The 27,357-nt window shown below is 40.7% G+C and overlaps 1 long non-coding RNA gene across 3 annotated transcripts in view; it reads right to left on the reverse strand.

Annotated features, from left to right (window-relative positions):
- The window catches only part of LOC309626209, a 90,249-nt gene that overhangs the window by 51,753 nt on the left and 11,139 nt on the right, over positions 1–27,357 (reverse strand). For 2 of the 3 annotated variants that reach the window (XR_014243025.1, XR_014243026.1), the window contains exon 2: positions 18,838–18,993. This is a non-coding gene — a long non-coding RNA (uncharacterized lncRNA). Of the gene's footprint in view, positions 1–18,837; positions 27,346–27,357 lie in introns of all 3 variants that reach the window. The other variant, XR_014243027.1, reaches the window with a different exon arrangement.

Below are 27,357 nucleotides of genomic sequence, written 5' to 3' on the forward strand. Positions count from 1 at the left end.
TCCCATCTAGCCACTCCCAGATTAAGGGTCTGGGGTTCCGGAAAGAAGCAGCTTTAACCACAACATTTTGTGTGCAAGTTTCCTACTTAATTCCAGAATAACGTTTCCTGCCCTGGCACCAATTTTTCCCCATGGAGAAACAACCATATTAAATCAATTATGATTTTTTAAAATTACCTTAAATTTTGTAACACAAAGCTACACAAAACAATTGAAAGCTTTCACTTTTGCCATTGAGCCTAGTCAAAACCATCCATGTGACAGCAACACAAGAACAAGCTCTTCAGCACCCCAACTTCTTTTAAGCCTAGAAAGCAGTGAAGGGTTTTCCATGTAAGGATACAAGCATGAATTATGAGCTTGGAGAAGTTAAGAAGTGGAATTTGCTAGGCTCTCCATCCTTCAGAAGGTCTGTAAATGTCTCCCTCTAACTGTTTATCACTGCTTCTTATTTCTTTGGCAACCCTTGACTTTTCTGATTTTCTTTTTTTATGCCCAGGTTTTTTGCCAACCTGACAACAAAAGGTGCCTACGATCTGGATCACAAAATAAATGTGGAAAGAAATAGCCCAGAAATGCGTTATTGGCCAGAAGAGTATGTGAAATCTGCCAAGAACTTTGCACCACGACCTTGTAAGAGGGAGAGTATGTAGTCCCAGAGGCCCAGTGGTTCTCCTTGATGTCCTTAAAATGTGTACCAATTCTGAACAGCAGTCTTGACTCTGAGACTGGCACAAAGGTCTCCTATATCACACAAAATTGAACACAGGTTGAGGAACAGGATACAGGATACGAATTTAGAAATCTCTCCCAAAGCTTTATTGCTAAATGGAAAGTAGAACATAACTGAGGCAGAATGGTACATACTGTTTTATTAAAAAATGGCAAGTCCTAAGAGGGAGGCAAACCTCAGGATAGATATGTTCATTTGTGTCATATTTTAGATTCCACATATAAGTGATATCATATGGTATTTGTCTTTCTCTTTCTGACTTACTTCACTTAGTATGATAATCTCTAGGTCCATCCATGTTGCTGCAAATGGCATTATTTCATTCTTTTTATGGATGAGTAATATTCCATTGTGTGTGTGTATACATATATATGTATATGCCACACCTTCTTTATCCATTCATCTGTTGATGGACATTTAGGTTGTTTCCATATCTTGGCTATTGTAAATAGTGCTGCTATGAACATGGGGGTGCATGTATCTTTTCGAATTATAGTTTTGTCCAGGAGTGGGATTGCTGGATCATATGGCAACTCTATTTTTAGTTTTTTGAGGAACCTCCATACTGTTTTCCATAGTGGCTGCACTAATTTACATTCCCACCAACAGTGTAAGAGGGTTGCCTTTTCTCCACACCCTCTCCAACATTTATTATTTGTAGACTTTTTTTTACAATGGCCATTCTGGCCAGTGTGATGTGGTACCTCATCATAGTTTTGATTTGCATTTCTCTAATAATTAGCGATGATGAACATCTTTTCATGTGCCTATTGGCCATCTGTATGTCAGGAAGCACAAATCTTTTCTGGAGTTGTCAGCTGCAACTCAGGTTTCTAAGAATTCCCACAGATAAAGTACCAAGAACATGAACTCATAGCCACATATCACAAAACATAAACAAACTAGGTACTATAAATGACAGTCAGCAAAATTAGAGCTACAAAGACTTTAGGTACTGAAATTATCAAATACAGAATATAAGTATAGGTTTATATGTTTTAAGAAATAATAAAAAGACCAAAAAATATAAGCAAGGAACAGGTAATTATAAAAATAGAGTTTCTAGAAGTTAAAAATTCAGTGGATACGTAAACTAGCAGATTAAACAGCTAAAAAGAGAACTTGTAAAGTGGAAAAGAGATTTAAAGTAACTATCTGGAAGTTAGTTCAAGGACACAAAAAGATAGAAAATATGAAAAAGTGGCTAAGACTCATGGATAAATTGAGAAAGTCTACCATAAGTCTAGTAGGTGTTCCAATTTTTTCCAGAATTACTGAAAAACCTCAAACCTGATATTCAGGAAGCCAGTGAATCTCAAGTAAGATAAATAACTACAAAAATATATCTAGACACATCATAATGAAACAAGGAACAGCAAAGACATAAAGAAAGTTGTAAAAACATCTGGAGAGAAAAGACAGAACAAATATAAAGGAGCAAATAGTGCTCGGTAGTAAAACAAAAGGCAAAAGATAGTGGAGTAATAGTTACAATGTGCAGAAAAAATAAGTCAAATAAAATTTTTATACCCAGAAAAACTATCAAAAACAAGTATAAAAAAAGACACTTTCAGACAAAAAGGAAAGTTTAATACAAAAGAATTCTCATTCAGAGAGAAATCTAAAGGATATAAATTCACTCCAGAAATAAGCCAAGAGGAAAAATAAAGTTAACAGAGGATGCAGGGCAAATAGAAGATACAAAATAAGATGATAGAAATAAATGTAAATACACTGGCAACCAAAATAAATGTAAGGAGAAAATCTAAATATATGCTGTTACAGACATTCATAAGGACACAAAAATGTTTAGAGTACTTGGATAGATAACCATCTTTCAGGCATATAAACCAAAAAAGTTGGTATGTCTGTTTTACTATCACACCAAATGGATTTTTAAGAAAAAAAAAAGAAGAAGCAGAAGAAGAACTGCTATGCTAGTGGTAAATAGGGTAATTGCAAAATGATAAAAGATTTGATACATTAAAAATATATTGTAATTCTAAACTGATATACATTTAATATATAAAACAAATATATTGAGAAGACATAAGTGTAGAAGAGTATAGTATATAAGTTTTTAAGTGACAAGTGTTATAGAAGAAGAATGAGCAAGATACTATGTTAATTCAGAGGAAGAAAGGGCTAATGGTTAATAAAGTTGGGAATTTATGGTAGAACCAGATTATGGAGGGTGCTGAAAGTCAAAGAAATCTGGACCCAGCATGATAGGAAGTTGGTAACCAATCATATTCTTAAGCAGGAAAGTGGCATGATGGAAATGGTTTCTGAGGAAGGAAAACAGCAAATCTGGCTATTGTGTTCAAGATGAACTAGATAGGTCTACACCAGAGTGTAAGCAAAGAGAGGGGTCACAATATCCTGTATTTGGGGGAACAAAGGATGGAAAGGAGGGAAAATCCAAGAGATATTTCATAGACAAAATCAACAGGAAATGTTGGCACTGTGGCGTTTGGTGGGTTATTTGTCTTAGAAAGTGACTGACAGAAATATGTTCCCCAAAGACAACCACATGAAAAGAAACCAGGATCCTAGCTGATTCCCGGAAGACTCATCTCTGTCAGCCTCAGAAAGTAAAGCCAATGACCCCAATTTTTGTGGGTCAATGTCACTCTCTACCTGGTCCCTGTATAGATGGTTTTAAAACATTGATTGAATGAAGCACCATGGGAAGACTTTGTGGCTTTAGAACTGTTTAAAGACCATTCTAAATGTATTCACCTTTAATCACATGCAGGTAAGGCATAATCAAGCCAGATCCAGAACTGCAGATTGCTTATGAGATAGATTTCTGCATATACCTCCTTGAAATGTTTTTTCCAGGCTGAAACTATTAGAACCGTGGTATAGGGAGTACAACAGTTGGCCTTGATAGCTTATGAGCTTATGCATTAGCATAGATTCAGAACGGTTTCTGAGGAGACAGTGCCCTGCCCACAGGTGCTCCCTGAGCTCACCTTTAAGCACAGGTAGTATGGCTGCTGATTCACACCTGCATCTTTTTCTTGACTTTTCAGTTTTTACAGAATGACATTAAATCTAATCTCAGAACGAATGTCTACTAAGTCATGTAGGTCTATAGTCAAATGGAAATAGAGAGTTGATTGTAGATCTGCAATTGAGATAGAGAATAGAGGAAAAAAAATTCAAGTGCATTGTGAGTTAATATTTAGCAAGCATTCGGTTGCAAGAAACAAGGACGGTTGCTTGAAGGAGGACATCTATTATTTCCCAAGCAATATTCTATGAGATATTCTAAAATCTACCCCTGGTCAAGCAGGGGCAGCTGAGAACTGGTAACCTGGCCCACACACATCCATCTCCCACGGGGGATTTTGCTGAATTCTGCTTCTGATGAGCTGCCATCAGCCTCTATTGAGGATCATTATTTTAAAAACTGTCATGAGATTCATTGTTGTTTTTTTTTTTTCTGGGATGTGTAAGGAGGTTACTTATAAAACCCCACAGTGGCCCCATATCAAAATTCTTGAAGAAATTCCCATCCCATTCTAGTGTCAAAATAGTTGCACTTCTGAAATTGGTATTTATTTTCTGAACACCAAATAGCATAACTGACCAAGTTTCCCTTTTACATTATAGCCAACCACGTGGCCCACATAGGAGGAATATGTTGATTAAAGTACACATTTTATCCTCAATCCTGGCTTCTTTCTTAGGCTCCTCCCCCATTTTCTTTCTTCTTTTCTTAGATCTTTATGCAATCTTGTTGTATTTTATATATCCTTAGAGCTTGCCTTATAGCCTATGTGGAACAAGTTTGGTATAAATAAGTAAATGAACTAAAATGGTTTGAGATATGTTAGAAATCCCCCAAAGGGTGAAGGCAATGCGCCATCTGTGGAATTTTGCCTGAAAGTCACAGCCTTGCTTAGCTTCCTTCCCTTCCTGTTCTGCTGTTCCCACTCAGGAGCACTTCCCTAAGGAGTCACTGGCTGGTACATCTTTGTCTCAGGATGAGCCCCCCTCATGGAATCTCCCTCACCCTTTACCTTCAAATGATCACTGAGTCCCACTGAGTCTGCCTGCTAAATGTCTTTGGAACCTGTCTAGTTCTTTCCATCTCCACCTTCCCCAGCCTAGGCCTGACCATCTCATTTCCGTTGGAGTACTACAAAAGCTTCCTGGATTCCAGCCATATTATGTACAAATCCATCCTCCACATGGTAGCCAAGAGAGATCTTCTCAAAATAAAACTCTGATCATGTCATTTCTCTGCTTACAACTCTTCAAGGATGTCCCACTGCCCTTAAGAGAGTCTAAATCTTTAACTGGGCTTATAAGACGCTGCAGTATCAGGACCCCTCTTTCCTCTAGCCTCTTTTCTTCCTCGCCATCCCCACCTGGCTCCTCTCTCTCCAGCCTAATAAACCTCTTTCTATCCCCAGCGTTGGGCATGCGCTGTTCACTGCTTCCAAACACACCTCCTCTCCTCCTCACCCAGCTCTCCTCACAGCATCTGTTTGCAGAACCACTCATGTAATGGATATTTCTTGAGGCCCTGCCAGGTACCAGGCCTGGAGATTGGCCCTGAGGAGTGCAGCAGTCAACCAGACACTCTGAAGCTCTCAGCACAGAGGCCGCTTTCCCACAGACACACTCTCAGTCCACCCACTCTTAGTTGGTGACTCACTGGGCTGCTCTGAGCGCTCATAGCACCTGAAACAACCACCATGTTCTATGTTAACTGTCTGTCTAATGTGTGTGCCTCTAAGTTGTCTCTAAACTGCAAACTCTCGGAGAGCAGGGTCTGTCTTGTTTCCTGCAGTTTCCCCTGAGCATAGCATCATAGCTGGCTTTCAGTAGGTGATCAGTAAATAACTGAGAAATGAATTAATTACTCCCATTTTTGCATTATGAAGATGATGGCTCACATGGTCAGTCCTTTTTGCTCCAGCCCTATTTGCCGTAGACTCGGGTGCCAGGAGAAGTAACAGAGCAGCCTCACCTGGGCCCCCTTCTTAAACCGTCACTGCAGACAGTTTGGGTTCAGGAATAACCCAAAATGCCTTTGGCCAGAAGATATTTTTCACCCACCAATTTTCATAACACTGTTTGTTTGAGAGGAAATTTGATCCAGATGTTTTAGGTTCATTTACATTAAACTCATCACCACATGACACTGTAACAGATTTTGATGGCCATGAAGTCCTTTTTCACAAACGAGGCAGTTGCCTTTTGCCAGCTATAAGTGAGTGCAGGACCCCAATTCTTTGCACTTGGCTCCAAATTTAGCAAGGATCGGGGGAGTGTGAAGTTTGGCAACTGTACGTTCTCCCCTCCCTGCTGAGGCATGGATGGGATTTTACAGACTTTGGAATGTAGATTTCCTAATGATTTAGATGAATGTCACAATGTGATGGTTTAATCCACTGAAAGGACAATAAAACAAGATTTCTCCTTGTCTTTGTGATTTCTTCTGACCATTTTAAAAAGAAGTGGGAGAAACAAGAGAGGGGAAGGAAGGAATTTTAGAAGAGTAGACAATTCAACACACACATGAGCATACACAACATTCTTAACAGCCTAATGACTCATTAACAGCACCAGGGAATTGAAATGTGCTAGTCCCTTGGCAGGCCAAGAGCCAAGGCCCCCTCCCTGTGCTTTTCTCCATCCACCCCTCTCCGCCTGACATAAGGGTATAAACTTTGGCACAGAAAGATGATTCTTCATTCCATTGTATTAACTCAACACTGCAAAACTAACTCCAAGTGATCTGTACGCATATTATATGGCTCAGAAAATGTTCATACCAGGGTGGTTCTCTGAAACAACTGGGAAAGGTTATCTCACAGTATGTTGCTCCCATCTCTGCTCACAGAGCACGTCTGTCTTTGTTCTTAACATGTTGTAATTTATCCATTTAAAAGGCTATTACCGCCAATAGACTGGTAAGGTCCAAGGCAGGAGTTGTTTATTCTTTTATACTCAGAACTTAGACAGTGTCTGGCACATAGCAGTTGCTCATGAAATGTCTGATGAATGAATGAATGAATGTGTATGTCTACATTAACCAGAGCTTTCAGATTATTGTGCCACTACATAGTTACAGAGACATACTTTGATAGATAGAAGGAGATAGACATAAAGAATGAAGAGGGAATATGGAGAAGAAAAGAAAATCCCTTATTTCCTGAAAATCCTGTGAAAAGAATGAGAGAACTTTAAATAACTCAGGCAAGTAGCAGCAAGATATAGCTTTGAGCATGCCTGTACATTACTCTTTCATTTTACTTTTTTGTTTCCATTTTTATAGGCATTTGGGGAGGCAAATCCCTGAAAACGGACATTTCTCAGCCTTCCAGTGATGCTATATTTACAGCTTTTCTGCAACAGGAAAACCCATGCCTTCAACAATATTGAAAAACACTCCACAAATCCTTCAGTGAGCCAGGACAGTTATGCCCCTGCTTAGATCCAAAGTTAATGACATCTGTTTATAAAGGGGAAAAAGAGATCATAATTTTTTAAATTGTGTTTTTCCACGTGCGATTGGATTTTCTAAGTCAGCCTGAAAGCCACATGCCTGCTAGACCACAATAGTGCTCTAGAGTAGAAGCGGTGAGCCTCTGTCTGAAACGGGGTTGGGGGGAAGGATGATGTCATTCCCAGCGGTTAAGGACTGAAGGGATTACGAGATTTGGAGTGGGATTTGGAAACATCTCTGGTGCTGTGAATACTGGGGGCTGCTGGCTGTCTCTTCACCTGGGAAGAAATGCCTCGCTCTTGCCCCTCCGGTTACAGAGGCTGTGTTACAATAACTGGCCTCTTGGCTAGCACTGTGGCAGGTTATTTTTTGTCATTTTTTCCACTCCAAGTTTCAAGGGCTTTTTCCGTGGATCTTAATATTTTTCCACTTTTCTTCAAATCTTTTTGACAAGGTTTCAGATCATGAGCAATCATAAGTACAGAGGGATATTAAATGAATGGTACACTTGGCAACTTAGGAGCTACAATGGAGAAGCAATTAAGGAGGAGAGAGTGGGCTGCCGTCATCTGGGGATCACGTCAAGGCTCTAAAGGCTGCACAGCTGTTTTTGGCTGACTTGTGCGAGCCTGCAAACTAACAAGACTAATATTTAGATTATTTCATCAAAATGGAACATAGTTATAGAGTACCTACGATGTGTGAAGCATCCTTCTAGATGTTGTGTCGAATTGTAACACTTAATAGAGCTTTCTTGCCACCAAGGCACTTTCAATCGTGTAAAATCTATGCAAAAATGTGGTGGTTTTGTGCTGTGTCCACTCAGTCAAGCTGAAATTACCTGTCTCAGAATTTCCTTCCCTGTTTGGTTCTGGGATACGGATGGCCACATGAGAAATTCATGGATGTAAACGTGCCTCCGTGTTTATGCCCTGAAGGTTAATGTGCGCGTTCGGCACCGTGGCACTGCGCACACTGCCGCTGATCTGCTGGCTCGCCGGGCTCAGTGAGGGGCACCACCCGGACCCACAGCTCCTCCTAGTTCCTCCTTCAGCTGCCCCAAGTCCTGGGCCATGTGCCAGTGTCACTCCATGACAAAGGGCACCGACTTCTCTGGCAGGGCAAGCCGGTATCCAGACTGGAATTGTTGAGGGCAAAAGCAGGTTGTCCTTGTGAAGTCCAGTAGTCCAGATGGGTTCAGTTCACCCTTGCCCTTGACCATGTTCATCTTTCCTTCCCAGCTATTGTTGCCCGCTGACATAGATCGACTTCAGGCTCAACACAAGATGCAGAGACAGCGGCCTGGCACTCCTTCCTCCTGTGGCTCCCCCAGCAGCACCTGGTCTAACCCCTTTACTAAACGCCCCACTCCATATCACTCCCAGAGTCCTGCTCCTCTCATCCGCCCCTGACTGATACGGAACACAGACCTATGAAAGACTCTTGGTCTGTTTAATGCAATCACTTGGGACTCCTATCCATTTATTCCAATGATGCTGACTGACTCAGGTGTTAAGGGACTTGGAAAGTCACTTTATTCCCCCTTGATCTCACCTGTAAAATGAGGGGCCTGTCCCATCCTTGGCATTTTAGCTCTGTCCTGTGCGAGGCTGAGCTGGAGCCCTGGAAGTAGGGAAAGCCCTCATGCAGGGAAGCAGGAGACATGGCACTGGGGTTAGCTACCAGCATCAAGGGAACAGTTCATCTCACAGAGGTGAACTCAGAAGTGGGCTGAGGGAGTTCAGGGCAAAGCAACAATAGTGACCATGGCAATGGCTCCAGCTCGCACAGGGCTTCTTCCTTCCCTCGCCCCTGGACACCCAGAAGGGGTGATGGGGCTTCCGACGGTTGCTCAGCACTCCTCATTGGTTGTCTTTACCCTGCCCACAACTCTGTACATCTCTTCATTCAAGTGTCTTCAAAACTGCAACTGCTTCCGTTTCCTGCCAGAACCCTGACTGACCATAATGGGGCAGAGCCAGGGGTCTCTCAGAAGGCCTTTGTCTCCCTATAAGGAAACCCAGAGGCCCCCTTAACATAATCAAGCCCATCTGTCACTGTTGGCCATGGAAATAGTTTCTCCAAGTGCAGTAGGACCTCAGTGCCTATTGCCTACAATTCACTTTCTTTCTGAGGATCACTTGCTTAAATCTCACTGTTGCCCCAATGTTGGTGATGTTGGCATTGGGAGTGCTGCTTATCTCAGAAAATTCTGGTCTCAAGGAGAACTCAGGACTCTTTTTTATACCTATATTAAGCTTAAACCTGAATTAAAATTTCATCAAAATAATACCAAGCACATAGTAACAAATAAAATAGTACAGAAGACCATACTGTCTTCTGTACTAGAGAGTTTCACTCTCTAGAGAAAATTTATTTTAACTTCTGTTTTTAGTTCTTTTGGTGGTAAACTCCATAATTCTAGATAATATGCTTATACTCCTATTTCTTAATTTATCAGTTTTAAACAATACCTATTCACTCTCCAATGTAAAAGATGAAGAATGATCTCATCCCTCCCTTTCCCACCTCCTCGTCCTCTCAATATTTAATATTTATACTCTTATTCTTTTATTTGTTACCTTTGAAATTTTAAACTTTATATAAAGTGCTACATCACCATTTCTTATTTCAGCAACTTAGTTTTGTATCTTAAACATTTATTATGAAATATGAGTATACAGAATAACATAACACCTATGTTACTTCTTAAATATCTTTTATATAAACATCTGTATATATCCATAAACAATACATAGCATTGCCTCCTATGTTTAAAAATGTACACACATGGTATTATTACTCTGAACATCTTATTTATAATTTGCTTTTTCCACTCAACTTGATGTTTTCAAAATGTATCCATGTTAATACATATAAGTTCTAGTCCTTTCATTTCAGGGGCTGCCTCATATTCCTTCTATGAATGTGCCACAGTATTCAGGCTTTGTTGATGGGAAATTATAATAATAGTAATAGCAACAACAACACTGAGTGCCTACTATCTGCCACATTGTTCTAAGTACTTTCCATTGTTCGACTAATGTGATCCTGTAGCAATCCTCATTCATCTATGAGAAAACTGAGGCACAGAGAAGTCATGTGCCTAAAATTTCACCAGCTAATAAGTGACTATCCAGAGTCCTCACTCTTAACCACTATGTAGTACTGCTTCTCCATCTATGTTGATTCCTTTGAACCATTCCACACTATGCTGCTGTGAGCTTCTTGGTACTCAAAGTGTGAGTGATTCTCTAGAATTATTGGGGTATAGAGTAGGGGCATCTTCAGTTTGCCTAGCTATATTGCCAATGATCATGTTGTTATGTCTTCCTTTTTTCTTTTCTCCTACATTCTACCCTCTGTTGGTTGCAGTTTACCTTTTATATGGCTGATGTTGTTGGCATTTATATTCTGTATAACATCTGTTAACTTTTCTCTGCTTTGTCAAAAGGTTGACTCTAAAAGTTAGACACCAGTGAAAAGTATTTACATGTTTATAACCATTTAAGTATTGCTCCATGCCTGGGCAAGCAGTGTGCTGGAACTGCAGTTCCTTCCGTGTTGGTCCTATTTAACCAAGGACCACATAAAGTAGAATGTTCAGAGCATTAAGGACTAATGGAGTCTCTTTTCCTACATTTAGCATTTGCTTTAAATCATGTCATGTTTAGTTGACTGAGGTTCTTATATAGCTTCCTCTGGCCCTTGAGGTTTCTTACTATCTTTTTTTTCTTTTCATATGGTTTTCCATTATCATATTCTCAAAAATGTCCCAAACTCTCTATCATAACATCTTTTCTACTGAGTGAGTTGGCTTTCCCCTCCTAAGTCCCTCCATTTTGAAGTCTTCTGTCCTCCTGTAACAATCTGGACTTGCCTGAGTCTGGGCCTGCTATACTGCTCTCATCCTGGAAACTCATGTCTGTCCCTGTTCTCCTGGGTCAGAGTGGTTAATCTATGGATGGCATATTTTCTTCCTTCTTAGTTTACTTCCTTATTTTGCTGGAGTACATCCTTAAGTAACTTCCCACAGAAGAGGGCCTGAAAGATAGACTTTCTAAGTCCTCACGGTTCTGAAATGTTTTTACCCTCACACTTAATAGCTGGGCTCAATATAAAATTCTGACCAACTGTTAAGCTGTGGGAACCCCCTCGTGTCCAGCTGTGGGAACCCCCTCGTGTCCAGCTGATATACATTATCTATATTGGAGGTCTTAGCTTTCCCACAGATTGCCAATTCAAAATTTTTGAAGCAGAGTTGACAGACTTTCTGCCCTGGATGAGTCTCAGCTCCCTGTGCTTCATGCACTAAGGTGGGGGGCAGGGGGGAATACGGGGATGCACCAACAGGGCAGGTGTCTAGTTTTCCGCTCCTGGTGATCACCTTGACCCTTAGCCATACTTGCTGGTTCTAAGCACAGAGCCTCTCAGTGATTTTGTCAGGAAGACTGGCCCCAGTCACCTTTGTAACCCTCCAGGGAGGTCTCAACTTTCTCCACCTGTGTCATTCAATAGTCTTCTTCCATCCACTTTCCATCTTGTGGAAATCTGTTGACTGTTTTCTATCACTGGTGTGCTTCCTGTTTTTTTCCTTTTTTTTGGTTTTATACTTTTGCTTCCCCATTTATTAGCATGTGACTTGAGAAGTTATTTAAGTTTTCTGTATCTCAGTTTTCTCATACATAAAATGCGAAAAAGTGGAACCTATCTTACTAAGTTTGTTATGAGGATTAAAAGAGTTAATACATCTAAGGTACTAGGAGAGCATTCAGCACATGCTTAGCTCTGTAACACAAGTCAATTATTATTATTATTACCATTATTATTATTATTTGGTGGGGTCTTGAGAGAGGTGGGAGATAGGATCCCAAGATTACTGTTGGCTGAAGTGTTTAGACAACTTACTAAGGACTCTGGTCTGAAATGGAGAAAACCCATGGAATGAGACCCCCTGAGGTTCATAGGTATGGTTTATTCATCTTTAGCTTGGGGTCCCCGGAGGAGTGCTTCTTAAATTTTAATGTGCATCATAATTACCTGGGAACCTTATTAAAATGCAGATTCTGATTTAGTAGGTCAAAAGTGAGCTCCATATCCTGCATTTCCAACAAGCTCCCAAGTGATGCTGAGACTTTGCAGTGTGTATGTATTTATGTGTGCACTAGATATCAATATGAAATATATTTTTACTCTAGGTCACAGTAAAAATATTTGAAAAACATTGCCTAGAGAAATATCTTTCAGCCTCACTTTCAGCTGTCTCCACAATATACTCTCCCCCCAGTGCCAATGTTCGTCGTCAGGGTTTGATTTTATTTAGGAAGCAGAAGGGCTCCATACTTCTCCTAATCACTCAGCAATAAGAGCTGGTCTCAGATTCAAAGTCCTGTTATTCGAGGCCCCTTCCCCACAGTGCTTGAGATGTTACCTGGCATAATCTACATCTCCCTGCTGGTTTGCCCAGCACTTTTGGGCTTCTGGCTTGGCGCCTCTTTCAGACCACCAGAGACCTGACATCTCCCAGTCCTTCCCTGGGATATCTGGTTTCATTCTTTAGCTACTGGTTTAGGGTTTCTCTTCCTTGGAAGACAGGGACAGCTGGGAATGTGGATCTCATCCTGTCTGGGTTTTCCCCCTGACAAGTGGCGGTAGTGGCAGGATGAGAGGTGCTTGAAGACCACTCATGATGCTATTATCACAGCGAGCAGAGGCAGTAACGAACAGAACAGGTGCAGTGGACTGGGTTTCACTTCTTGGGCAGGCGGGAACAGCCAGCAGGGCAAGCATGGGAAGCAGGACTATCACAGATTTTAAAAAATCAATCACAGGGAGGGATGAATAGGTGGAGCATAAGGGATTTTTAAGAAAGTGAAACTATTCTGTATGATGTCCTAATGGTGGGTATATGTTGTGATACATTTGTCAAAACCCACAGAATGTGCAACATAAGAGTGAACCCTAATGTAAACTATGCACGTTAGTTAATAATAATGTATTAATAGTGGCTCATCAATTGTAACAAAAGTACCACACTAATGCAAGATGTTAGTAATAGGAGAAATTGGGGAGGGAGGTGAGGGTAGGTATATGGGAACTCCCTGTACTTTCCACTCAGTTTTTCTGTAAACCTAAAACCGCTCTAAAATATAAAGTCTATTAATTTTTTAAAAAGTAAGTAGAGATTAAAACTAAACTCGCTATTGTGATGATTAAAATGGAAAAAAAAACATATGAGAGCACTGAAATATCCACAGTACCAAAAACACCAAAACAGTCAACAAGCCATGACATACATGAATACATTCTCCCCTCCCCCACTCCTCTCCCCAGAGGTGCCCACTGCCATTGCAGTGGTCTGTATCCTTGAAGACCTTTTCATATGCATTTTTATACATAGGTAAGGGAGATAATACTTTTGAAATACCTCCCAATATTGTGCATTCTTTTCGGTAGGTTGCTTTCCCTTCCTGCACCCCATGTACTATTAAGGCCAAGCCATGTGGCTTATTGTCTCCCAGAATCAGGATAAGACACATATTCAGATCAGAAGAGGAAGTGGAACCTACTATGCCTTCTCACCTGGAAGTAAATGTAAAAGAAAAAAGAGGGTAAGAAATTCAGGCAGGAGGGTTCTTGTTTTCTCCCATCTCTGGGCTGTATGTTGGGATAGGTGAGGGCATTTAAAGGCAGTCAGATCTATATAAAGGAACCCCAGACCACTGGGGCAACAGTGCTCAGCGCGCCCTACAGGGACTGTATTTCCTGCCTTTGGAATTTCACTGAGAGCCACTTATGTATCTACACGACGAGCATTTTCCTGGGATGGAATCCTAGATGTTGACTTACTGAAGTGAATTGTATGGGCATGGTTCTTATTATAAAACATAATATGTGCATATGGAAATAATCATTTAAGTGGAAAGGTATAAAATAAAAAGTACAAAATCTCACTCCAAGATCCCCACTTTTCACAGGTAACAGTTTTTCATCTGTTTATAGTTTTTTGTTTTCTGTAGTCATCCACATAACTGGAATAACATGTTTATGCTGTTTCCTGATTTATCGACTTCAAGAAGAATCTATTGAGTACCACTTTTAAAAATAAAAAATTTGGCTCAGTTATATTCAACCTGCTTCCAACATTTAACTTATTTTTATTTTTAGTCCTATTAGCTATTTTTTATATCTTTAAAAATACTGCTCTTTTGATGCGAGGAAATACATGCTCTTTTCCCTTCTCTTTCTCCCTCTTTCCCCTAACTTCCTTCTGTACTATTATGTTCCAAGGTCAATAATGTTTGCATTCTCTTTTATAATCATAATCAAGTCTTACATGCTTTATCTATAGAATAATTCTTTTAAAAATCAAAAGAGCATTTATAATGATTGTGTAAATATCATTTATTCCTGATTGGGATAACATAGCCTAGCCAGAAAAATATATGTCATAGAGGTAAAGCATGTGGCTTAGAATAGCTCTGCCACTTAAGAGCTGTGTGACTTAGTATAGTTACTAAACTCCTCTGTGCCTCAATTATTCATCTGAAAAACTTGGAATAATAATACCCACCCCATAGGGTTGTTTGAAAATTAAATGGAATTATCAAAAGCACTTAGCACAGTGCCTGTCACCTAGTAAGAATTTAAATAAAAATTAATTATTATTATTATTTTGGTAGTGTGAATGGACCCATTAGAAAGGTGTGTAGCTCTTATGTTATTAAACCTGTGTCATGCTAAGGAGACTATTCCTAATACCAAGGTTGAATGGATTCTCTCTCTCTTGATACTCCATCAGTTCAAAATCATGCCAGAGTTTAATTTGCTTCATTTTTAGACCATGACTTTTTTTTAAATCTCCTGACATGTCTAAGTGCCTATTTTCTTGTTAAGGAAAGAAACTTATAATAGCCTATATCATACTGTGTGTTGAATGACCAATTTTGAGAAGAGGAGATGGTACAATTCCCTACAGATGCAGAGAGAGAGCCCCTGGTTTCTGGCTTTGCAGTTCTGGTCCCCATGTGACCTGGCTTTTTTCCATTCCTCAGATACCTAAAAGAGTCCCTGTCCTAGCCTAATAATAGCCCCCCTACACACACACACACACACACACACACACACACACACACACACACACGCACACACATTCATTAAATAGTAGCACGTGATGGTTCCTTTCCTTGAAACCCCTCCCACTGTGGAGGGAACTGCAATGAATACATCTAGGCGCTCTTCCAACCCTGACTTTTTTTATATGGTTTTAAGCTCTTCTGGTAGTCTGCTTATCCAGGCTTTCCACTCAGGGCAAAGTTATCCTGTATTCTCTCTCTCTCTCTCCCCTCTGCATCCCCTTTCCCCCTTAATACATTTAAAGGGATACTATATAAAATGCAAATTTTAATACATCAGATCCACAATACAGGAAACAGGAAGGAGCATTTTTGTTTCTTAATAAGAAAAACTAACTGATTATTCTGAATATCTTAGCAAGTATAACATCAGAATTAGGAGGGTGGGGACTTCCCTGGTGGCGCAGTGGTTAAGAATCTGCCTGCCAATGCAGGGGACATGGGTTCAAGCCCTGGTCCGGGAAAATCCCACGTGCCGCGGAGCAACTAAACCTGTGTGTCACAACTACTGAGCCTGTGCTCTAGAGCCCACGAGACACAACGACTGAGCCCACGTGCCACAACTACTGAAGCCTGCACGCCTAGAGCCCACGCTCCACAAGAGAAGCCACCGCAATGAGAAGCTCGCGCACCACAACGAAGAGTAGCCTCCACTCGCCACAACTAGAGAAGCCCATGAACAGCAACGAAGGCGCAACGCAGCCAAAAAAAATTTTTTTAATAAATAAACGTATTTAAAATAAATTAGGAGGTTGGGAGCCAATCCAAAAATCTTGAAATGTCCTAGGAATGAATATCCTTGGGGTGTAGCTTGAAATTTTGCTTAATGCCAGACTTCCCTGAAGACCAAAGAGGAGGGGTACATCATGACAGACGTAAGCTCTCTGTAGGGAACTAGCGCCTGATGTTTCACGACGTTTTCCAACAATGCAAACGGTGTCAGTTCCCCTACACTGACTGTGGTGTTTTAATAAATCAAATTATCAAAGCTTCATAGATGTTAAAAAAAAAATGAAATGAAAACAAGTGAAGCAAGCATAGTTTGCTACTCTAACATCAAAGAACACAAAACCATAAATCCATAACATTCACTTTCAAAAGCAGATGATGAAAAATATGGAATGAGTTTCTTAGATTTAATTTTAAAACAGCAAAAGTATGTGAAAGCAGAAGAGAAATGCTGAAAAGCAGAAACCAGAGCAGAGGGCACTTCATTTTAGAATTTTTAGCTTCTCCAGGGAGCAAAAGAGCTTAGTTCCTTGACGGCTGGACAGCCACAGGCAAAGTATGCAAGCTCTTTTTTTGTATTGAGTCCAATCATTAAGCTCAAGTCAGTAAATCAGATATCCAGGGGATACATAACACATTATTAAATTTATGCAAGAACTCTGAGTTCATCAAGGAAAATAAAGAAAGGTGCTAAATGTCATGAGTGATTTTGCTGGTAAGCAAACCATCCAATATTAAATTGATTTTTAAATCACATAGTCTCCTTTTCCACAAAGTCTCATTACAGTAATAGACACTTGTCACTCTTTTTTTTTTTTTTTGGTTAGACATACTTCATTCCCCTTCTGATAACATCCAAGTTTCCTTTCAAAGTTGTTTTTCCCCAACATGTGTAATCTTGGTGGGAATAGTGCCTACCCAACCCCCAGCCTTGCAAGCTGACATCGATAGGTGACCACATCCCAGTCTGTCCACGGAGTGAGCAGACAAAGTGTGATGTGGCACATAGTCAGTGGAATACTCTCCCCAGCCTGAGAATCCAACGGGAGGGATACAATGATATTAGTAGCAATTAGAATTATTTGTCCCTGCTGATCTGCCCTCTTGTGTTCCCCTTGTGTCCTGCCCATTTTCTAAACCCAGTCTTCCAGCCCTTCATTGATCTGTCCCCAGTAGCCATCCAAAAAATTCTTTATTTTTTTTCTTGAGATCATCAGAGGCTATTTCAGTTGCTTGTGACCAAGAAGGCTAATGTATTCATTCATTCAAAGACAAAATTTCTTGAACATCTGTTATGTTTGGCACTAGGAATACAGAGACATGGTTCATGCCCTTGGACTGATTGAGATTGTTGTGTAAATAGATAATTACAGTACAATATAGGAAGTGCCATCATAGAGATAAACAAAGATCACAAAGGAAGACGCCAGTAATTCTGCTCAGGGAACACAGCGAATGCTCTACAGTGGAGGCAAAGCTTGAGTCTGGCTTTGAAGGGCAAGTAGGAGTTTACCTTCGCAAAAAAGATAGGGCAAGCTTTCCAGCAGAGGGAATGGCATGCACAAAGGCATAGAGGTATGGAGGAACAAGTCATCTTTGAGATGATTCTGGAATTAGGCTGGGGCAGAAGCTACATGAGTGAATGAGTTTGGATGAGGTTGAGGCTACATTATGAAGGATCGTGTGCTCAGTGCAATAGGATTGTTGAATAAACAGCCAGTGGAGTGGCTGATGCAAAGAAAATCAAAAGCACTGCCATCAAATACATGAGATCTCAGAAACAGAAACTGCACAAAAGTAAAACTTAAAATGGAAAAATAGATGATTCAAATCAGTCATGAATAACTTCGTTTTTCAAGGATTGATTCAGGAAAACTAAAAATATCTGCAGACCATATTTTAAAAACAAAACAATCACTTTAAATGTCCGGGGATCCCAGTTTTGATGATGTACTTTATTGATCAGAAGAAGGTCAAGGAGATAACTGGCAACTCTTACTAGCTGCTAAAATGTCAATACTTGGGAAGAGTTGAGAATGACCTATCACTGGGAGACAGTTCTACACTGGTGCCTCACATTTCTGCAACCTCGCAAGCAGAGACAATGACTGTTCTTTGTTTCAGACTACCTTTCCAAGGATGTGTGTAGAGTGGACAGCCTCAGAAGATGGCAGTACTATCCCCTATGGAGCGAAGGCATATACTGAGTGCCTGTTCAGAGCTCAGCGCTGGGCTGGGCTCTATGAGAGATAAGAACAAAGAATAAAACATAATCCCGGGAGAGGTGACCAACATGTATGAAACCAGAGTGAATAACATGAAATAATATATAATCAAGTACTATAGACTCTAGCAACAGGTGTCGATTTATATTGTTTAGATGCTTAGTAAGATGTTTTGAATACTGTCAAATTTCAAAGGAGGCAGTTATCAGTGAAGGCTCAATGATGCCAAGGAAGCTTCTTTGGAGGGAAACTTCAGCTGGGTTCTGAAGGACGGGAGGATTTTTATGGGAGGAGACAGAGAAAAACATTTGTTATGAAAGTCAAGAATGAGATGGTTAAGGAGCAAGTTGGTGGATGCTGGGCACCTAGGCTGTCTCCTGTCTTTCTCCTCCAGGTGCCTCAATCTCCCCATCTGTGAAATCTGGCTAATAATGTCCCTATTCACCAGGGAAGTCAGAGGGAAGCAATGAACCAGCAGGTGAGAAACCTCTTGAAGTGAGAGCACATAAAAGACAAGATAAATAGACTGATTAAATCAACAATTACCTTATTACTGCTGAATCTTCTCTTCAGGCTAAGTGTCCCCTAGTAGCTGTACCCATGTGTCACGTCGCAAGGCATGAGTCCTGTCCGATGTTCTGTGCGACTACAGCGCAATTTATGTTCTTCTCACATGTGGTGCTCAAAATTCTCCAGAATGACCTGACAGGCACAGATTGGAGATAGACTTTCACCTTCTTTGGTGTAGATATTGTATTTGTACCAATGCAGCCAAAAATGCCACTAGCGCCATTAACTCTCATAGCCTTGTCAACTAACGTTCCCTTTTAGTTGACAGTGATCTGCTACTGTATTTTTCCATCCTGTACTTCTGGACTCAAAAGCAGGAATTTCAACTCAAGCTTCAATTTGCTGTCTGTAGATGACAGCTGATACAAAATGGCAGTAATAGTTGAGCAGATTAGCAACCTCAAGTGTGGGTCAGATGGTTACCCAAACTAGACATCATCACCCAACTGGGAAGACTCGGCCTTTATCAACCCATGGTCTCCAAACACAGCTGGACCTTCAGCAATCACCTTCCTCCTCCAGGTCCTTACTCCTGACTCTCCCTTGTTCTCAGATGACTCTGCCTCCTACATCAGGCTGGAATTTCCTCCCAGGACCCCTGCAGGTTTTCATCTCCATGGCACCAACACTTTTCCCTTCCTTCTCTGAGCCAAGGCTCTACTTTGGCTTTTTATGGTCATTGTTCCAATAGCCCATGTCCCCTCTTCCGTATCTTTAATAATGCCCCCCTGACTGGTTCTTCAACCTCAGCACAAAAAAATATCCTTTCTATCTTTTTCGTAAAACCCATCTGTTAAGGACTGAATATGTGTGTCCCCTCAAAATTCATATGTTGAAGTCCTAACCCCTAGCATGGCTGTATTTAGAGATGGGGCCTCGAAGGAAGTCACTAAGGTTAAATGAGGTCCTAAGGGTAAGGCCCTGATCCTAATCTCCCTCTCTCCATAGGACACACTGAGCAAAGGCCATGTGAGGACAGCAAGAAGGCAGCCAACCACAAGCCAGGAAGAGAGCTCTCACCAGAAACAGACCGTGTTGGCAACTTGATCACAGACTTCTAGCCTCCAGAGAAAATAGATTTTCTTGTGGTTTTAGCCACCCAGTCGGCTGTAGTCTGTTATAGCAGCCCGAGCAGCCTGAAATGCCGTTCCTTGACTTTCCCTCACTCCAGCTATTGTCCAACTGCTCCATTTTGGTCAGAGACAAGTTTCTGGAAATAGCTCCCTAGTTTCCCTGTTTCTACTTTCTCACTTCCCGTTCACTCTCCAACCCATGTCGTGTGGCTTCAGTCTCTACTGCTCTGCTAAGTAGGCTCTCACAGAGGCTTCCTAGGACCTGTGATGACGAAAGCTAGGATCAGGAATTTCTGCACCATTCAGTGCATTTGGTTGTTCCTTTCCTTGTCCACTGTGATGCTCCTGGTCTATCTTCCACTTTCCAGCCACACCTCTCAGTCGTCTTCCCAGCTACTCTCCCTGCCTTACATTCTTCACTGATGACCTCTGCTTTTCTTCTTCTATATTCTGATACTTGAGTGACCTCAATCCAACTCCAACTAGAACCTACAATGTGATGACACGCAAATGTCTACTCATGGTCAAATTCTCTCTGCTAAAGCGCCACGTGCACAATGGCCTAGGCCATTTGAATGTTCCTAAATTACCTTAAACTCAAATGTTTCCAATACTGAACTCACACTTCTTTCCTTCAAACACATTCCTCCTCTAATATTCCTCATCTCAGTGACCATCATCCTCCTAGTCACTGGAGCCTGAAACCTGGGGTCATCCTAGATCTATTCTTTTCATCCAATATTTGCATCTATATGAATGTGTGAGTATATTCACATATAAGTATAGAGAAATAACTGAATGTTAGCCTGAATTAACAAGCCACTATATTATATCATTTAACCCTATAAAGTGGATACTGTCCTCCTTGTGCCCCTATTTTACAATTGAGGAAAGAGATTTCTAGAGGTTCAGTAATAAGTCCAGAGTTGAACATCTAGGAAATGGCAGAGCAGATTTGAACCCAGTTGTATCTTACTCCAAAACCCAAACTCTTAACTATACATACTACCTTGTAATAACTATTGTTTCAAATATAGCTATTATTCACTGTCAAATCTTTATCTCCACGGTTACTTCTTGTCCCCCTTCTTACCTAGATTACTGCAATAGCTTCCTAATTATCCCCCTTGACTCCACTCTGGACCAATCCCAGGCCAACTTCAACATGCCACCAGAGCAATCTTTAAAAAAAACTCTGATCATTTCCCTTCTCTACTTGATACCCTCTGTTGCTTTTCATGGCCTGACTCTTTAGCCCACAAGACACCTTGTGTTGTGGCCACTGTCTCTCCTTCTAGCCTCCCCATTTGTTCCAGAGCTATTTGCTGTTCTTCAAATGTGCATAAATTTTTACAACTCCAAACTTTTATACATTTGTTCCCCACCTTAGATTTGCGGCAGACACTGCAGTTGACTAATCCAACAGCCCTTCCCAGCACTCTTCTCCAGGTTACCTCCCTCCCCAGAGGCTTGAAAGCCAGATCCTCCTTTGCCAGCTTCCTTGCACTTCTAAGTGGCCACATGACCCACTTCTGGCCAATGAGATGCAAATGTATGTCTGCCATGGAACTTCTAGGAAAGTGACAGATATGGCTGGTGCTGTCCTTCCTTCTTTTTCCCATCTTCAACAGGGATGCTATTTTTGGACCTGTGGCAGCCATGTTGAAATCACAAGACCATAAAACATGAGGGCGAAAAGCCATCACACCAAGGATGGCAGAGCAAAAGAATAAAGAGCACAAATGCACAGCTGAAGTCAATGTCAAAGGCCTCTAGACTTCTCATCTAAGCCACTGTTAGTCAGATATTCTGTTACTTGCTGCCAAATAACTCTTAGCTGATACATGGGTCTAAAAACTTCTACTCTTTTAAAATTCAATCCAAGGTCAGGTGTCTGTCCTGGGGAATATTCCCTGATTCTGATTGGGGTGTTCGTCCTTTGGCTCCTAAAATAACCTATGCATAATTCTATCACAGGATTTATCACGCATGATGTAACATTCGTTTGCCTGTCTTTCCTACAAGACTGAGTGGTTAGAAAACAAGTTCACATCTTATTTGATCTTATATTCCCAGTGACTAGCACATCACCTGACACGTGGTAGGCCTTTAAGACCTGACACATCATAGGTTTTGAGTTATAAAATGCACTTTGAATCCTCCCTTTTGAAATAAAGACATAGCTTCAAATCATAAACTATAAAGACGTCTCATAACTATTGTAGTGTATCTTTGAAGTTGGGAAACCCAATTTTTTTGTGTAAATTTGGGCAGAAAAAAGTGCCAAAAGTAGAAGAAAAACTCACAGGCAGATCACAGAACAAGGTTTGAAATAAAAACTCTCAAACAAAAACCAAGAGAATGTGTTGGCAGCAGATATTTACTTAGAAGAAATACTAAAGGAAGTTATTTAGGCAGAAGGAATATAATCGCAGATGGAAACATAGTAATACAGGAAGGAATGTAGAGAAATGGAAAAGGTAAACATGTGGGTGAAACATAATGAATATTGACTGTTTAAAACAACAAGAATAATGCTTTGTGGGATTAAAAGTATGTAGAATTAAAATACATGACAACAATAACAATAGCCCAAACAGGAAAATTGGCTTAAATGTTGTAAGGTTGTTTCATTGTCCAAGAAGTATTAATGGTATTATTAACAGTATTAATTTATAGTACAGTCTAATAAGTCAGGGATGCATGTTTGTCATCTCTGTGGTAACCACAAAAAGAATAATTTAAAAATGTATAATCAAGAAGCTAATAGCAGAAATGGAATAATTTTTAAAATACTAAATTAACGTAAGAGAGGGCAGCAGATAAGAATGAAGAAAAAGAGGGAAAAAAAAACAGATGGGACAAATAGTAAACAAAGAAAAAGATGGTAGATTTAAACTCAAATAGGCAGCCATGGTGGACCTGTTATTCACCAAGCAGGAAAATCCAGCCTGGGGAACAAATGTGGTTATCTTGGAGCAGGTGTGCAGAGGGAAACAACGAGAAGATGCCTTGTGCCTTAAGATAAAGATGGAGAGATAGATTATCAGATGAACTTTCTTAACCGATTATATCTCCTGAACATGAGTTTTTCTGAGTGTGAAAGTCTCTTATATCCTCACAATAAACTCTCCTTTCTGAGCTAATTTCAGGCAGTTCTGTTCCAACCTTCTGTTGCAAACAAATGACCCCTGACTGAGACAGCAGTCACGGTTAATAGGAGCCGAGAAATATGGTCTCATTAGACTGGCCTCTGGGGAGAGAGAACCAGTGTCTTGGTCGTGAAGCTTCTATCACAAGAATGCTTTCATATTCCAGGTTTCTATAATGATGATTCTTGTTTTTCTTTTTCTAATATTTTGGAACACCAGACAATCACTCTTTATATTAATCTTAATAGAAAGGCGGTCTTGCTTATATATAATCGAATTCTGAAATTTGTAAAGTAAAAATGTTTCATGCTAAGAAAACAAAAGAGAAATAAAGGCCTCTTGGTTGATTTTTCTACCATGACCATCTGGTTTTATAATTAATGTCTTGCCAATGTACTAAAATATTTTGCATGTAAATCTTTTACATTCTTGCTGCATTTTCAATTAAAGTCTCTGAATTAAAACTTTGTACCATGAGTCAGCAGTTAAAGAAAACATGTTTTTTCCATTTATCTTCCTTTGGGAAAACCCAGTCCCAAATGCAGAATGCCTACCATCCTTCAGTTCTTTTCATCAATCCAGATGTCCATAATTACTTCTGGAGGTTACTACAGTGGTTTGCCCTGCCATCTGACACCATCTTTCCCATGATTGCTGAGTGTGGCTTCCCTTGCCTTTCACTGTTTCCTGTAAATACTCCCATTCTTGGTGAAGAACATAACTGTGGTCTGCAGATCATAAGACCTGGAGACACCACATGCTCATGGGTGGCTTCATGTGTGAACTGCCCTTTTAGATCTGTGCTGGGGCAAAGAGAGTCTGTTAGATCCCATTTTAGAAGCAGTTGTCCTCCTCACTGAGCTATATTGCAAAAAGCTAACATCCTAAGGAGGAGGGAAGGTAAAGTTCCAAAGGTCATGTACACAAAAGTCATGAGGTCCACACAGGCATTACTTATGATAATACCCTCCAATGTGTGGCCCCAAAGCCATCATGACTCTCATCAACATTTGGTTGGCTTTGGACAAATGACCAACTGACCATCTGCTGTAGATGTGGTTTAGGAAGGATGCTGAGCTTAGTGGTGTCTGGTTGTCTAACTATCTGGGCCAGCTTCTCTTGAAGAAGCCCTTCTGAAAGCCGCTTGCCTTGGCCATCTGGTCACTCTGGACATTCCTTTCTGCCCACTCTGGTCCACACACACCCTATAACCATCTTAGTGATGATAGTGTCATATAGAACTTCATCAGAAATGTTACTAAAGGCTAGATAGATAGGACCATTTGCCCCTTGTTAAAACTCTACTACAAGTCATACATTATTCTAGGAGCTTTACCGACATTACGTCTAATCCTCACAACAACTCTGCAGATTGACATCTCTAACCCTGTTTAACAGATGAGGAAACCTAGGCTCAGCACAGTTAGGTTAACTTGCCTCAAACCACATGGCTAGCTATTTTCTCTTACTGACATGGCTTTTCACATAGGGAAATTAATTTGGTCTGGAAATATTCACTTGGGATTTGAATAGAGAAGGGAAAATCCTGAAATGCCAATAGGTAAATAGAAATCACTTCTTTTAGAATAAATTAAAATAATATGGAATTGTATCATCCACTGCTTAAAATCTTCCTATTTCACACATCAGAATAATATCTAACTATTGGATTTGCCTATTTAGGACTCTGAGCTAATGTGCTATCATTTCAGGCACACACACATAAAATGTTTTAGGAAAAGTTTCTTATTCTCCACATACTCTGAACATGGATCCCCCTGCCAGTGATCTTGGGATGAGCTGAGCATAAATAAATCTAACCATGTGGATTAAATTTTTCTGGAATACATATGAGCATGTAAACTAAGGGGGAAAGAACTAGGGAAAAAGTTTATTTGATCAAAATTACTCAGGAAAAATATAATTTATATAATCTGCAGTAGTTCAATAAACTCCCAAAGCCATCAAAACCAATAGCCTCTAAACAACCCAGGCCAGGCACATCAGAAAGAGATAGGGCTTGAAAAAATTCAGACTCAATTGCTTAGTATATTTTGTTTCCAGAATTTTCTCTATGGAAACCAAAGAGTTCTTTTAAGTTAAGAAATAATGCCCATTGGTAAGGCCTGAGGAAAAAAATGAGTAAGCCAGCAAAAGCTAGTTCTCTTAACAGACCTAGTCAAGTAAGTATTGAATACAGAAGAAATTATCATAATTACAATAATTAACCCATTCTCTCTGCCTACTTTCATCAAAGCTGCTCGGGGACATTTTTTCATACTGAAGGGAAGTCAGATTTTCTCACTCTTTTGTGAGTCCTTCGGTAGTTTTTCTGGGGCAGAATTATATCCACCCAAGCTCTGACCACAGGGCACAGACTCAGGCTTCCTATTAAGAATGATCTTTTCTGTTGTTTTGATTTTAGAGATTGGTTAATCGGTGACTCTCTCTCCTTGCTTTGAAAGCTATTGCATTTGTTTCTGTGGTCCTTTGGCTTGAGCTGATTGTTTATAAGTTGTTTTCTCCCCCTAAATTACAGGGTCATTTATTCAATCAATGGACGAATAAATAATTAATAACAGTGCTATGGAAATAAACAAGGTGATGTAAGTAGAGGATAACTGAGGGTGGGGTACGAGTGCTACTTTAGATCAGGTAGTGGTATGGCATCTCTGAGGAGGTGACATTTGAGCTGAAAGAGTCAATCGTCCAGGAAAACAGAGCTCCGGGCCCAGGGAACAGTGAGTGCAGAGCCTTAAGGCAGCAGAGAGTTTAAAACCATCAGAGAACGCAAAGGTCAGAAAGGTGGTCACATAGCTGAAATACAGAGAGAGGGAGAGTGGTGGGGGACAGTCTGCGGAGGGCCAGCACAGCTCTTTGTCTAGAGAATGCAGTTTAGATTTTATTTTAAGTATAACGGGTAACCACTGAAGCATTTCCAGAAAGGGAGTGATATGATCTGGGATTTCAGAGATGTTTGTTTGTTTTGTATTGTTTTGAATTTCTGTTTTTGAAAGGCCACTTCGGCTGCTGGAGAATGGACTGAAGTGGGGCAAGAGTGCAGGTAGACAGATTATGTAGAAGTTGAAGCAGATGTTCAGGTGGGAGAGAAACCACTGGTCTCCCTTTTTGGGAAATGATATGAGTATTTAAGTTGACCTTGAAGATCTGCTTGATCTAAGATCCCAGAGGCTGGAACCTGTTAACTAAAGTTTTCTTAAAGGATAGAGAGTTGGGGTGGGGGGATTATCAAAGTAGATTTTTTCAGGAGAGCAGCACTTATTACTAAACCTGTCCCTACTGAGTGTATTCTCTGTGGTGAGCACATGATTACAGTTAATATATTTTATCAGTCCAGCAATCTCATATCTTGGACACTATTAACTCCATTTTTCTCGTAAAGAAGTGGAGGCTTAGAAAGGCTAAATGGTATCCAAGGCCACAAAGCTGGTAACCGATGAAGATGAGATTTGAACAAATCCCTGCTCTCTCCATGGAAAGAAAGACAAAGTCACAGACAGAGAGAGACAGAGAGAGAAAATGAATAACAAACTCTCAACCAAAAAGGAAGGAAGGAAAGGAGGAAGGAGGAAGGGAGGAGGGAAGAAGCAAGGAGAGAAGGAGAGAAGGGAGGGAGGGAGGAAAATGCGGCCCCCGCAGTAGGAAATAAAACCCTCTTTCCAGAGAGGCAACATTTCCAGTGCAGAACCTCCTCTATGAAGGAAGCACCTGGGGGCAGGCTGAGCCAGAGGGGAAAGGCCTCTCCCCTCTCGGGGTTCCTCTCAGGGAACCAGAATATCTTTTAGGGGACCAGAGCACATTCCCCGCTTTGACTGCCTTTTCCATAAACTGAAGGAATTTTGCAAAAAAAAAAAACCACAAACAACAACAACAAAAAACCCAAAAACAAACAAAAGAACAAAAACGAATTAAGGGCTTTACTGTTACTGTTTTTTAAAGAAACATTGACCTAGTGAGAAATCTCTGCAAGGTCAGGGCCAGAGACAGGCTAGTTGGGGACACCTGCTGGGCTTCCCAAACACAGGCACGCGGCCTCCCCTTCCGAAGGGCCCTCGGGTATTTCTTGGGCCTTGCAGGGGTGCGGGGAAGACTGGGAGTCGCCGCCCCTCATTTGGTTTGGCTCAGAATAAGCAGATCGTCTTTGAATCACATTCCCCTCGGCTGCTGCTGGTTTTGTTTTGTGTACTGCTGAGCTTTTTCTGTTCAAAATGCACTAATGCCTGGGAGTGGAGGTGTCCCTGTAGCCCCGT

Source organism: Balaenoptera borealis (assembly GCF_965194805.1).
Source record: "Balaenoptera borealis genome assembly, chromosome: 3".
Lineage (NCBI taxonomy): Eukaryota > Metazoa > Chordata > Mammalia > Artiodactyla > Balaenopteridae > Balaenoptera > Balaenoptera borealis.